The 11,155-nt window shown below is 42.3% G+C and overlaps 1 long non-coding RNA gene across 1 annotated transcript; it reads left to right on the top strand.

The window, feature by feature from the left end:
* The first annotated feature begins 9,312 nt into the window (after positions 1-9,312).
* Positions 9,313-10,892, top strand: LOC113331247. Its single transcript, XR_003350847.1, has 3 exons — positions 9,313-9,663; positions 9,738-10,044; positions 10,822-10,892. It is a non-coding gene; the product is annotated as an uncharacterized LOC113331247 (long non-coding RNA).
* The last annotated feature ends 263 nt before the right edge of the window (positions 10,893-11,155 follow it).

Here is an 11,155-nt window from a genome sequence, read left to right as displayed (position 1 = left end):
AATTGCTGCTTGCATGTTGTTTGCTCTGGAAGCTGTAGGGACCTCATACGACGTCGGAATTCGATGCTTGACCCAAACTTTTTAAGTTAAGAGACTGAGTTATCACATGAGAAAAGAATCACTCAATTTGGAGTTGTACAGGTCAGCCAACGAAGCGTGCATATTTGTAATTTGTACAAATTTTTCAGATTTCATAGACCTAACGGTAAAAGGCCATATCTATCAGTTTGTATGTCCGATTGATGCGCCCTTTTGGTATGTTGTAGAAGATAACAAAAGTGCGCCAAACTGTGACTACTCGTTTTCCCGTAGGGCTGAAGTATGTTGTATCTCATTTGTAGAGGCGATGAGAACATCTTGTAGAAGACTTGAGATTGTGCTCGCCTGTTGTGCAAGCTTCAGAAAGACTTTCATGTGAACACATTTCATGTCTACACACCTTGATATGAATCATTAGTGCTTTGATAAGTCTGATCCATCGAGTAACACTTCAGAGAACGGATAGTTGATGAAGCTGCCTGAGACCGTCGTTGATGCTGGATCACGATAGAATTTTCTCCATAAATGCTTGTTGATGCCGATACTATGGTCGGAGTTGCTCCAGAGACCGAAAAGGATAGATCCATGATTATAGACATAGTCTTTACTCCCTCATCCAGTGAGCCTTTACTGTGAAGTGCCTTGTCAGGGAATCGATGTTGTTGCGGTAGATAGCAGCGACAGTTTCCATCCTGAATGTGATCGGTGAAGAGAGGAAGTTCCCCATTCGTGCATGGTCTTGTGATGTAGAGAAACCCGTTGATGAAGTTTCATGGAACCACATCAGGTTGCAATAACTTGTTATGTGGATAACATTTATTGAAATAGAATTGATTTCTCCAATAAGATCAAGTCCCCGGTGTATGTTGAAGGAGTTTGTGCCATCCATGGATGAATGATGTTGTATCTGCTTCAGAAGTCTTATCATGGGATAATTCAGTTACACTTTGATCGTACTGGTGTTGAATCAGTGTGTCATCGTCGAGATATTTGTGCTGAAGCTAGAGGCGCCATTATAGAAGGTGTACTCTTTGATTGGGAGTACAATTTGAAGGCTTCTTAGATGCTTGAGCGTTGAAGCGTCATATCCCTTGAGATATTAGGTTTGATCATCTCGGCCCTGAATATCATCTGTTGATTCAGCACTCCTTTCGTTGCAGTAATGGGATTCAACACTTGTGCAGACATCATAGCTTTTCTGATTTTGTGGCACATATGAACACTCCTGCAAGGCTACGTCCAAAGTGTTCTTTGCCAGGCTTGGACAACATCTCAGTAATGAATGTCTCAGTGTTCGATTCGTAGAAATGTCAAATTCAACCACTTGGTAAAATACTAATGCGGTAAAGCTACCATTCGTCTTGCAATAACAGAGTTGCCAGCATATTAAGTCCCCATGCTAGGATAGCATGTGAGGAAATAAATGACATAGACATGGAAGGAATGACACTTGCCTGAGTATGGAACCTATTGATGAATGTTTATGCATCTTTTGCAGGTTCTTGCGTTAACCTCGTCAAAGTTCAAAATTCCCCAAGTGCTTTGATGATGGAATGTCCGACAAATCTTCTGGATCATAACTTTCTTTGTTGGAGAGATGTGCAACCAAAGGAGCTTTGTCAGTACCCCTATTTTCAGCGTGGATCCACACTCATCTGAAGAACATGTCATATCCTGGATCTTCCTGAAACTTGGTTTATCTCCAGGTTGAATTTTTGTTCACTTTGAGAGTGATGTAGCCATAAGTATTTTCGAGCGTTCATTTAAGGTCTCTGATTGAGATGGGATCACGAATAGATTCTTGTCGAGTGATTCCTGCGGCTCTAGGGGTTTTCAGTGGAATGACGTTGATGGCGGTGTCAGTATCGATCATTCTTCCAAATTCATTTCCTCTGAAATGGAATGTGGTAAGCAGTCCCCAGTCGTGCATCTCTGGCTGAAGGTTTATGGATTATTTTCGAGATGGAAAGACGTTTGACACGCTGTGATTCAGTGCCGTGTACATGTCTTTCCTTTGTGCTTTAGATAGATAGAGAAATTCATGTATATGTTCGACCAAGGATTGAACTGCTTCGTTGAATGATTGCTCGGAGAGATTGAAGTTCTGATTGAGAGAGGATCTTTGTGCGCTCCTTCAGTCCCTAGTTGAAGCTATACTGGATCGACCTTCTCTTTGAAGATGCGCTTCAAAATATTACAGTCACTTGTTGGATGATTGAAGAACCCATGAAGGCGACAATATCTGGGATTCTCCATTTCTTCTTCAGTTGGATCTCTCCTGATGAACGAAAATTTGATTACACCATCTTGAACCCAGTAACTCGATCAATCCTTCATGAGAAGAGGGAAGTTTGAGTCTGTATGATCATTTCCCTGTTCGTTGATGTCGGGTCGAGGTTTGTGCATTTTTTCAGGATTGGTTATATTTTCTTTGCGCCTTTTGAGGATCCTGGGATGTTGGAGAAGCGCTTCGATGTTGTGTCTCGGCTTTCCTTTCATTCCTTTCAGCAACAACGTTTTTTGAAGGCTGGAGATTGTACTGATTGTTGACTAGGTGTCGGCTGTTTTGAGGTTCCTCGATCTTGCAGACTTTGCTCTTTCCAGTAAAGCAGGTGCAGTAGTTGCAGATCTCTTTGCCGCTTCATGAAGTTCTGAGAAAGTCTGGAACCTGAGATTTTCCAATAAAGCTCTGTAGATCGGGATCATTCCATTGATGCACAAGTCCACGAGTTGTTTTTCTGTGACATTTGGATCATGACAGTCCAGAGCTTGAACTCTGAACCTTTTCATATAATCATTAAGATGTTCATCGCTCCTTTGAAACATCCTTCCTAGATCAGAGAGGGTGATTTTCTCTGAGACGAAGAAATATTTTCTGTAGAAAGCATTAATCATTTCTCCCCTGTGACTACTCGTTTTCCCGTAGTCTTCGTAATGTATACAGCTCTGAGGATCTGATACTAAATAGTATTGATACCTCCGTTGAACCGATATTGCCAAGTAATAAATGATATCTAAGATTACAATAACAATGAAGAACACAAGTATAATGTAAAAGCTTCTAAGTTATCATGAGACACAAGAGATTTACGTGGTTCGACATTTGTCTACATCCACGGGTAATGAGTGCTTGTTTTTGTATTAAGTTGTGGTGGTTACAAATATCTTAAATGCTTCCCAAAGTAATAGAGAGAACTCAAGTGGAAGTAAATACTTAAGTTCTAAACATTAAAGAGGTATAATCTTAAGACTAGATCTTATCTCCTCGATATTGAATGCCTTTAGTTTGTTGGTGAAGCTTGATAGTCATAGCCCCTCTTGCTCCAGGTATATCTTTGCTGCCTCTGGATCCATCATCTGCTGATATACCTTTCGTACCAATGGTACCTTCGTCCACCGCATACTTTCTCCATTTATATTTCGCCACCTCATCTGGTCCACATTCCTTCGGGAACTACCCAACCTTAGTACAGGTTGTACCTTCGTTCACCGCCAGCTTCCGCCAATCGGGTTCTGCCACGCTTTCTCTCTCCACGTGCCTAGATTCATGCGTGTAGATAAGAGATTTGAGCATTTATGCTGATTGGATGCGTCATCTACCTCTGTCCCCTCGCCAGCTGACTCTATATAGACTAGGATTTTTCCTTCCTTATCTTGACCGTTCGCGCCTTCTTTCTTGGGATGAGATAAAGTAGATCTGCGGAGGTATCCCTTGTTACTCAGGCTTCTCTGTTTAACGAAGGCTACACAGTTAGGTATATATGCGGCCACTAAGATCGTGACACGTGCTCCACAGAATATTGGTATTCACATTTTTCTCCTTTTCTTTCATCTTCTACCGTTTGGTAGAAGTGGAAGAAAACTTCCGTTACACCGCCCATTTTGCACGTATCGATTGGGTGGTCCCTACATGTCCTTTCATGCAATAACTTCCCCTTGAATTTCTGGACATCCAAATTTTTTGGATTTTTCAACCGCCTATAAGAGGGGAACAAAGAGAAGGGAATTTTATTAACTCCCTTTCCTCTTCTTCTTCGAACTGTAGCTCTCTATCCCTTTTATTGAGATACTCTTTTGCTGCTAACTGCTCCCCTTTTTCCTTCGATTCTCCGCGTGCTTTGGCTCCACTGTGTCGATCATACAAGTAAGTGATACCCGTATTTGGTCTTGATTTTCTCCATGCTTGCCCCTGTTGTATCGTTTTCGGACTAGGAGATTTATTGATGTTGCTTATTATGCTTGCATGTGAGAATTCCTGCTTTATTTTGCTTGTTTATGCTGTATGGGAACTTGGGTTTTGTTCCATTTTGATTTTTGATGATGGTTTCGGTATGATAGTTCTTCGCCTGCAACTTTGATCATGTGATCGAAGGTTTTTGATTTTCCCCCATGATATGTTTAGACTGTCCCCTTTGGTTGGTTAAGTGAAACCCATGCCCAAAGTTCGTCGGTTTTTTGCCCCCAATTCACTATTGAATGAATTGCAATCTTCTTCTGCCATTGTTGATGGAGATGTTCTTCCTGCTGGTGTTAGGCATCATGAGGCTTCCAAACAAACCTACGCGTAAGGGTCCAAAGATATCTTCGTCGACTGATCCTCCTCCGCGAATTGATCATCCTGATGCTATGCCATCTCCTCCTCCTGAGGATTCTGAGGTGCCTGCTGGTACTGAGGTGGCTACGGTCGCTGAGGAGGCATTTTTTATCGAGGATATTCCACCTCCTCCTCACTATGAGCTTCAGAGGCTCCAACTACGTGACAAGGACAGCTTTGCTCATTTTTCTATTGATGACATTACCAAGTCTTTTCCCCTTCATAAATTCGAGATTTTCTTCGTCAATGGCCCTGATGTTATCACTGAGTCTCACATTCGGGATTTCCCTTATGATGAAAATAATCTTTTGATTAGCGTTGGCCAATTGGCCGCAGGTGTGCTTCTTCGTATGTATAGTAGAAATGATCCTTTCTATTGTGACGTCTTTTCCACCAAGGATGACCCCACAAACAAGACCCAGGTCCGAGGAATTTACCATTATACTGGTAATTACTGGTGTTCCCTTCGCGAAAGCTGGTATCGTAGCAAGGGAAAGACTACTCTGAAGTCTTATGACCCCTTTGCTGAAGGGAGATCTAAGCATGATGACTATACCCCTGCCAACTTCAATGCTACGTATGCTGATGTTATTCAAAAAAGAAACCTTCTTCCTTGGATTGGTCCTCGTCGTATTCATGTTACTTCTAGGCAGATTAGGGAGTGTAATAGCCTTCGCTTGCTGGAGGAGATTGATAAGACTGATTTGACTACCATCCCTTATTCTGCTAGGCTGCCTTTGCCAAAGTATAACCGCATTCGTCCTTATCACGATGATCGTTGGGATCGTACTCCTATTCGTGTGGTTGGTACTTGGGCTTATGGTTTCACCACTGCGGACCCCTCAGTCCCTCGTTCATCTTGTTCTTTGCCTGAGAAGTATGATGGGTATCAGTCTTGGATTTTTGATCCTGCTACTTCTCACGAGGTACCTTTGTTGTTAATATCTTCGTATGCTTAGATATCTTTATCTTCTTTGATATCTTTTTTCTGATGGTATTCTTTTGCGGTCTTCCCCTACTTCTTCTGCTGGGACTGCTCCAGGCTCTGCTGGTAATTCTGTGGACACAAGGACGGGGAAGAGAAAGGATTTGGTTGAAACGCATGCGGAGGTAAGGATCATTATCATACCTTTGTGCTTGTAAGTTCCTTAGTACCTTGCCCCCGATTCTTAGCTGACGCATGTGTTTCTTTACAGTCTTCCCAGAGGAAGGGTAAGTTGAAGACCGTGATTGATCTTGATGCTTTGGATGATGATCCCAAGGCTGCTGGTGAGGGACCCGGTGACGAAGACATGGATGATATCGAGGATACCTGATATTGAAGAGGATTTTTCCAAAGATAACCCTAGCCCCGTCCGAGATGTTTCAGTTGAGGGTGAGAACCTTCTTGTTGGTATTGGTGCTCAGCTAGTAGAGCATGTTAGCGTTCAATCCCCTGCACCTACGTTATCCTTGAAGATGCCTTCGTTTTCTGCTCCTAGCAAAGCTTTTCCCGTTATTCCTGCTGTTGTTGTGGCTTCTAAGAGTCTCCCTTCGTCTCCTGCTACCTCCCTTCAATCAAGTGGTTCGTTTACTAAGGTTGTTACCCCCACAGTGAGGGCTGGTAGCTCAGATTCTCAGCAGAAGAAGAAGGTTGTGATTTCACTAGCAAGCTTCTCATTCAATGTTTTCCCTGCTTCACTAGGGAGTGCTCAGTATGTTTCTACTGCCCCCGCTAGTAAAGTTGTTGGACCCCCACCTTCGTCACTAGATTGTACCGGACTGGGTAATCTTCCTTCTGCCGGTGACATGGATTTGGGCGGCTCTCAAGCTCCTCTTTCTGTTCCTAGCTCTTCCACCATGCCATCTGATAGGTGTTGTAAAACACCTAATTTCATATCTAGTATTTGTGCTTTCTTTGGTATTATCCTTGTGAATTGCATCTCTTATGTTTAGTTTTGAGATATTAGGTGCAATGGAGTCATTGGAGCAAAAGGAAGTGGAACTATCTCAAATCCAGGATTTCTTCTCATCATCTTGAAGATGATGAAAAGACGAATCAAGTGGCGGAAGCATGAGATCATTCTGACATCGTATGAAGAAGCTGCGAGCATTTGAAGCATATCAGAGTTGCGGAGTTTGTTAACTGAATTGTCAGTCTGGCAGGACTGACAATTGAACTAAAATCACTAAGGGGTTGTTGCTTCAGTGGGTGTCCCTTATCTGTACGGTGAATGCCTAGAATCATTCAGATAACCCTTATCTAAAGGTGTAGGGTGGATGGATTAATTTTATTATCCTAGGCATCGAGAAAAGCCCGTCTCATTACAGCAACCTAAATTTCTGAGAAAAATGGCTGTTGTCTGAAAGATTACACAAATTCAGAAGAAGGGAGAGATCGAGAGTTTAAGAAGGATGAGGATCTGTTGCTCAGAATCAGATCGAGAAGAGGGTGGATTTGTTGTTAAAGGGTTTTGATTCCGGCGGTGTTGATATGAAGAACAAGAATAAAAGGGGATCTGTGAGATTTTGAAATCAAGCAGATAAGAAGGAATTGGTGATGGGTTTCTATGTGTCATGCTGTGAATCTGATTTAAGAAGATGGGTTGTGTTTGATTTTGAGTTCGATTGTGAACTGCATCCGTCAATGGAGTTTTAGGGTTTGATGTTGAACTGAACGGTGAAGATGAATTTGAGATGTAAGTAATGATGTTGGTGATGGAATTTAGGGTTCAGTTGTGTCAAGAATGGTGTGATAGAACCTGACATGGTGGAATTGAAGCTGAAATGGAGATGCTGCTACCAAGGGTTCACAGTCTAGGAAATGGGTATTGCAACTGGAGTTGGGAGTTGTTTCTCTGAGTTATGTTCATGCACTGATGAGGATTGCTGAAGCTTATGGTGCTGGATTCGAAAGAAGATGGAGTTGGTCTTGCAGGAGGAATGTTAGTGCAGGGGAACAACACGATGCAATGGGACTAAAGCTGAGATGATGGAATTGATGGGGATGAATGCTTAGGATTTGAACTGAGGCTGAATCTGGTGTTGTTGATTGTCAGGTTCAGTTCTTATTCAATATAAACTACAGATGATGTTGTGATGGCAGTGTGTAGGAAATGGAAGTTACTGCCTTAGATTTGTTTGGGATTCAGTGATTAAAGTGTTGGCCAGAAGCTGTAAGCTGATGGTCTGAATGAAATATAGGTGATGGCAGTGATTTCAGGTCATCCTAATGGAATAGAGTTGCAGCTGCAGTCACAAAGAAGAGCATTGAGCTGAGGTTGCAGTGTGTGAACTGACTCAAGGTGGTACAAGGAATGGCGAAATTATCTTGGTGTTGTTGTCGAGGTTGAGGAGATGATTGTACTAGCTTATTGCAGGTGGAATAGGAATGAATGTGGTTTGTAAATGAATTGAGATGCGCTAACTAAGCTTGAGCTGGGTTGCAGCAAGGAATTGAAATGAGTATGTGTTGCAGTGGTCTTGTTAAGCATGAGCAGCTGCTGATGGCGGTGACTGAAAGATGATGAAGTGAAGCAGTTGGAGCTTGAATGTGCCATGGGGATTGCAGGCTAAGTCGTTGGTACTGCTGGATGGACTTGGTGTTGTTGCAGTTGCAAGTGGTAGCTGAGTCAGGTGGTTCCGAGTATGGATGTGGAAGTAGAGCTATGGTGGTAGCGATGTATCTGGAAGAATAAGCTAGTGATGGCAAGAATGAGTTGTGATGCTTTAATGAAGAGTACAAGGGTTCTGTTAAAGAAGATCCGGAACTGGAGCTGGTGGTGTTAATTGTTGCCATTAGTTCTGTCAAGAACAAGGACCTGAGATGCTGGTAATTTGTGAACTGTGAACGGTTGAATGATGCAAGAGTGGATTGGAAATGGTGATACTGAGATGGTGAAGGTGGAGATTCGGTTGTTGTTGTTGCTGTTACCGTTGCATGGAGAAAGTGTTGTATTGTTGCAGTTGGTATGAAATGTAGGTTACAGCTGGTATTTGTGATGGAACAGCTGGAGTTCATGTTTGAGCAACAAAGAAAGAGATTGGTTTGGCAGTGGAGGTGTATCCCTGATTCTAAGTAGCATAGTGCCATTATTACTTGTAGTGATACGTCTTTTTAATTGCATATGAATCATAACCTTTCTTAAAACGAATTAGTGCTTTTACACATTTTGTTTTCATTGATTAGTCTTATTTCATAGAACTTATTGCTCTTAGGGAGTTAAACTTAATTGTGCTTTTACACTATAGGTTGCTTTCTAGGTAGATTTCACAATAGCATCTTTTAATGTTGTTTGTGATAAAATCGGGAAATAAACGGGATACTCTTGCGATCAAGATATCCTAGGACTTTTAGTAAATGAGAGATTAACATATCAATTCTAGTCATTGATGAAAATACATGTTTGTGAATGATACTATCCCGTGACCAATATCTTCTTCTATTGATTATTCAAGTTATTTTATTGCTTTCAATTTATTTTATTGCTTTGTTTATTTAGATAAAACAAAAATCCCCCCATTTGGTTACTTAAGAATCTGAAAATTTGATAACAACAAAAGCCTCTCTGTGTGACCGAACTCTTTCTTATCTTATACTTCATTTATATTTTATTAAGTAAGAAAGTGAATTATTTTTGACGCATACGACAGCGATCACCATATCTTCGTCGTGGTGAGGGTTCAACAGTCGTGCCCTTTGTTCGTGTTCAAACAAACGGGGGAGTTGTCGCTGAATCTAGCCAAGGTAGGTTGCCGGAGAGCTTGAGATTGGGTAGTTCCGATGACGCTATTATTGAGCCCATCCTGCGGGATTCCAAGGGTCCCTTTTCTGTTGGAGTTGGTCATCATCATCTTGGTAGTTCTTTCAAGATAGCTTCACAGCTGGACGTGTTATCTTCCCAGTATCGTGCTGCCAAAGATTTGTTCTTTGACCCTGATTGTCTCTGCTCCATTCAGAGCTTTGGTGAGATCCGTAGGGTAGCATCCAAGATATGGAGGCTTTCATGGATACCTACGCTAACTTTCTCCCCCGTATCTCAGCGTTCTCAGTAAGTGATTCTTATCTTATCGTTTTTCTTCTTAATCTGATCCTTCGTCCGTCCTTATAATCCTTTGTTTGCAGCTTTGCAAGCAGATCGATGTTGGTTATACTTTATTCAAGGTTTATAGGGCTAAATGCACTCATTTGAGGGCCCTGCTGTAATGTGCTCGTCAAGAGTATGCTCTTGCCATTGCTTAGCAACCTTCGTCGAGTGATGCTACTTCTGCTGCTAAGATATCTTCGTTGGAGGATGATCTGAGGAAAACCCAGAGATCTCTGGAAGCTTGTTTATTGGCTCTTGAGAGAGATAATAATGCTTCTAAGGTTGCCGAGGATGGTCGCAAATCTGCTGATGTTGTCTTAGCTGCCGAGTCTTCTAAAGACATAGGTTTGTTTCTTCTTCTCCTTAGTTTTTTCCTTTACTTTATGGTTGCATAGTCCTAAGACAACCTTCGTCTGCCAGCCGGCAGCTCTAGTGAACTTAGATGTATTCGAGATCAACTGGCCAAGTTAACCTCCGATGTTTGGTGTTATCAAAAGAAGTCTGATAGGCTAATGAACGTAACTGTTCTTTATGAGGACCAGCTTTCCCTTGAGTCCGCTCATTATGCAGACTTAGTGAAGCAGATGGCTTCGCTTCGTGAGGAGTGTGACGGAGCCCTTTGCTGGAAGGAGAGTCTCATTTTAAAACAAAAGGAGGATATTTCCTTAGTCGAGAAACGTCTCTCTGCCCAAGAAATTATTCGCAAGAAATATCATGCCGATTTTGAAGCTGCTTGTGCTTCTTTAGATAAGGTTACTGCAGAGCGTAATGTTTTAACTTCTGAGGTCTGTTCTCTTAAGAAAAAACTTATTGATGCCAGCTCCGTGCCTTATTCCATGTCTCATGCATCCTTAGTAAAAAGGTTTGAAGAGTTAGAGAATGTGTACCAAGTTTTATCCTCTGAGAATGCTTCGCTCCGGATAAATGTTGATGATATTCAGACGGAGAGGGATACCCTTGTGGAAGACCTTGATGCGGCTGAGGTAGACCTTGCTGAGGCTCAACATAGTTTAGAAGAGTCCCTTAGTCATGCCGAAGGTAGCTTAGGACAATTATTTTTTCCGTAGCATCCTTTGTATCTTTAGCTCCTTGTTCTTGTTTTGATACCCTTTGTGTCTGCAGGCCTCCAAGAGCAGTTGGTGGGTGCTAACGCCAAGATTAACCGCCTTGAGGGCCAGATATCTCAGCTGGAGATATCTCGCCAGTTTGATGTGTGCTGCTAAGTTTAAAGCTGAGGCGCTTCAGCAAGCTAATGATCAGCTTAGCGCTCAGATTAGGGAGCTTCGTCAGAAATCGGCTTCGGACCTAGCGGCGCAAGCTTCCCAAATGGAGGCGCAGTTCAAGCGTTCTGCCATTGACTATATTAACAATGCTTTTGCGGAGGCTGAGCTCCAAGCTGAGGGTGTTGTCTTCCCTCGCCTTCCTTACCCTTGATTGTGCTATGCTGACCTTGTTT

The sequence above is a fragment of the Papaver somniferum genome, unplaced genomic scaffold (genome assembly GCF_003573695.1).
Source record: "Papaver somniferum cultivar HN1 unplaced genomic scaffold, ASM357369v1 unplaced-scaffold_125, whole genome shotgun sequence".
Classification (NCBI taxonomy): domain Eukaryota; kingdom Viridiplantae; phylum Streptophyta; class Magnoliopsida; order Ranunculales; family Papaveraceae; genus Papaver; species Papaver somniferum.
The sequence above is the reverse complement of the archived record's forward strand: the minus strand, read 5'-3'. Positions and strand labels throughout refer to the sequence as shown.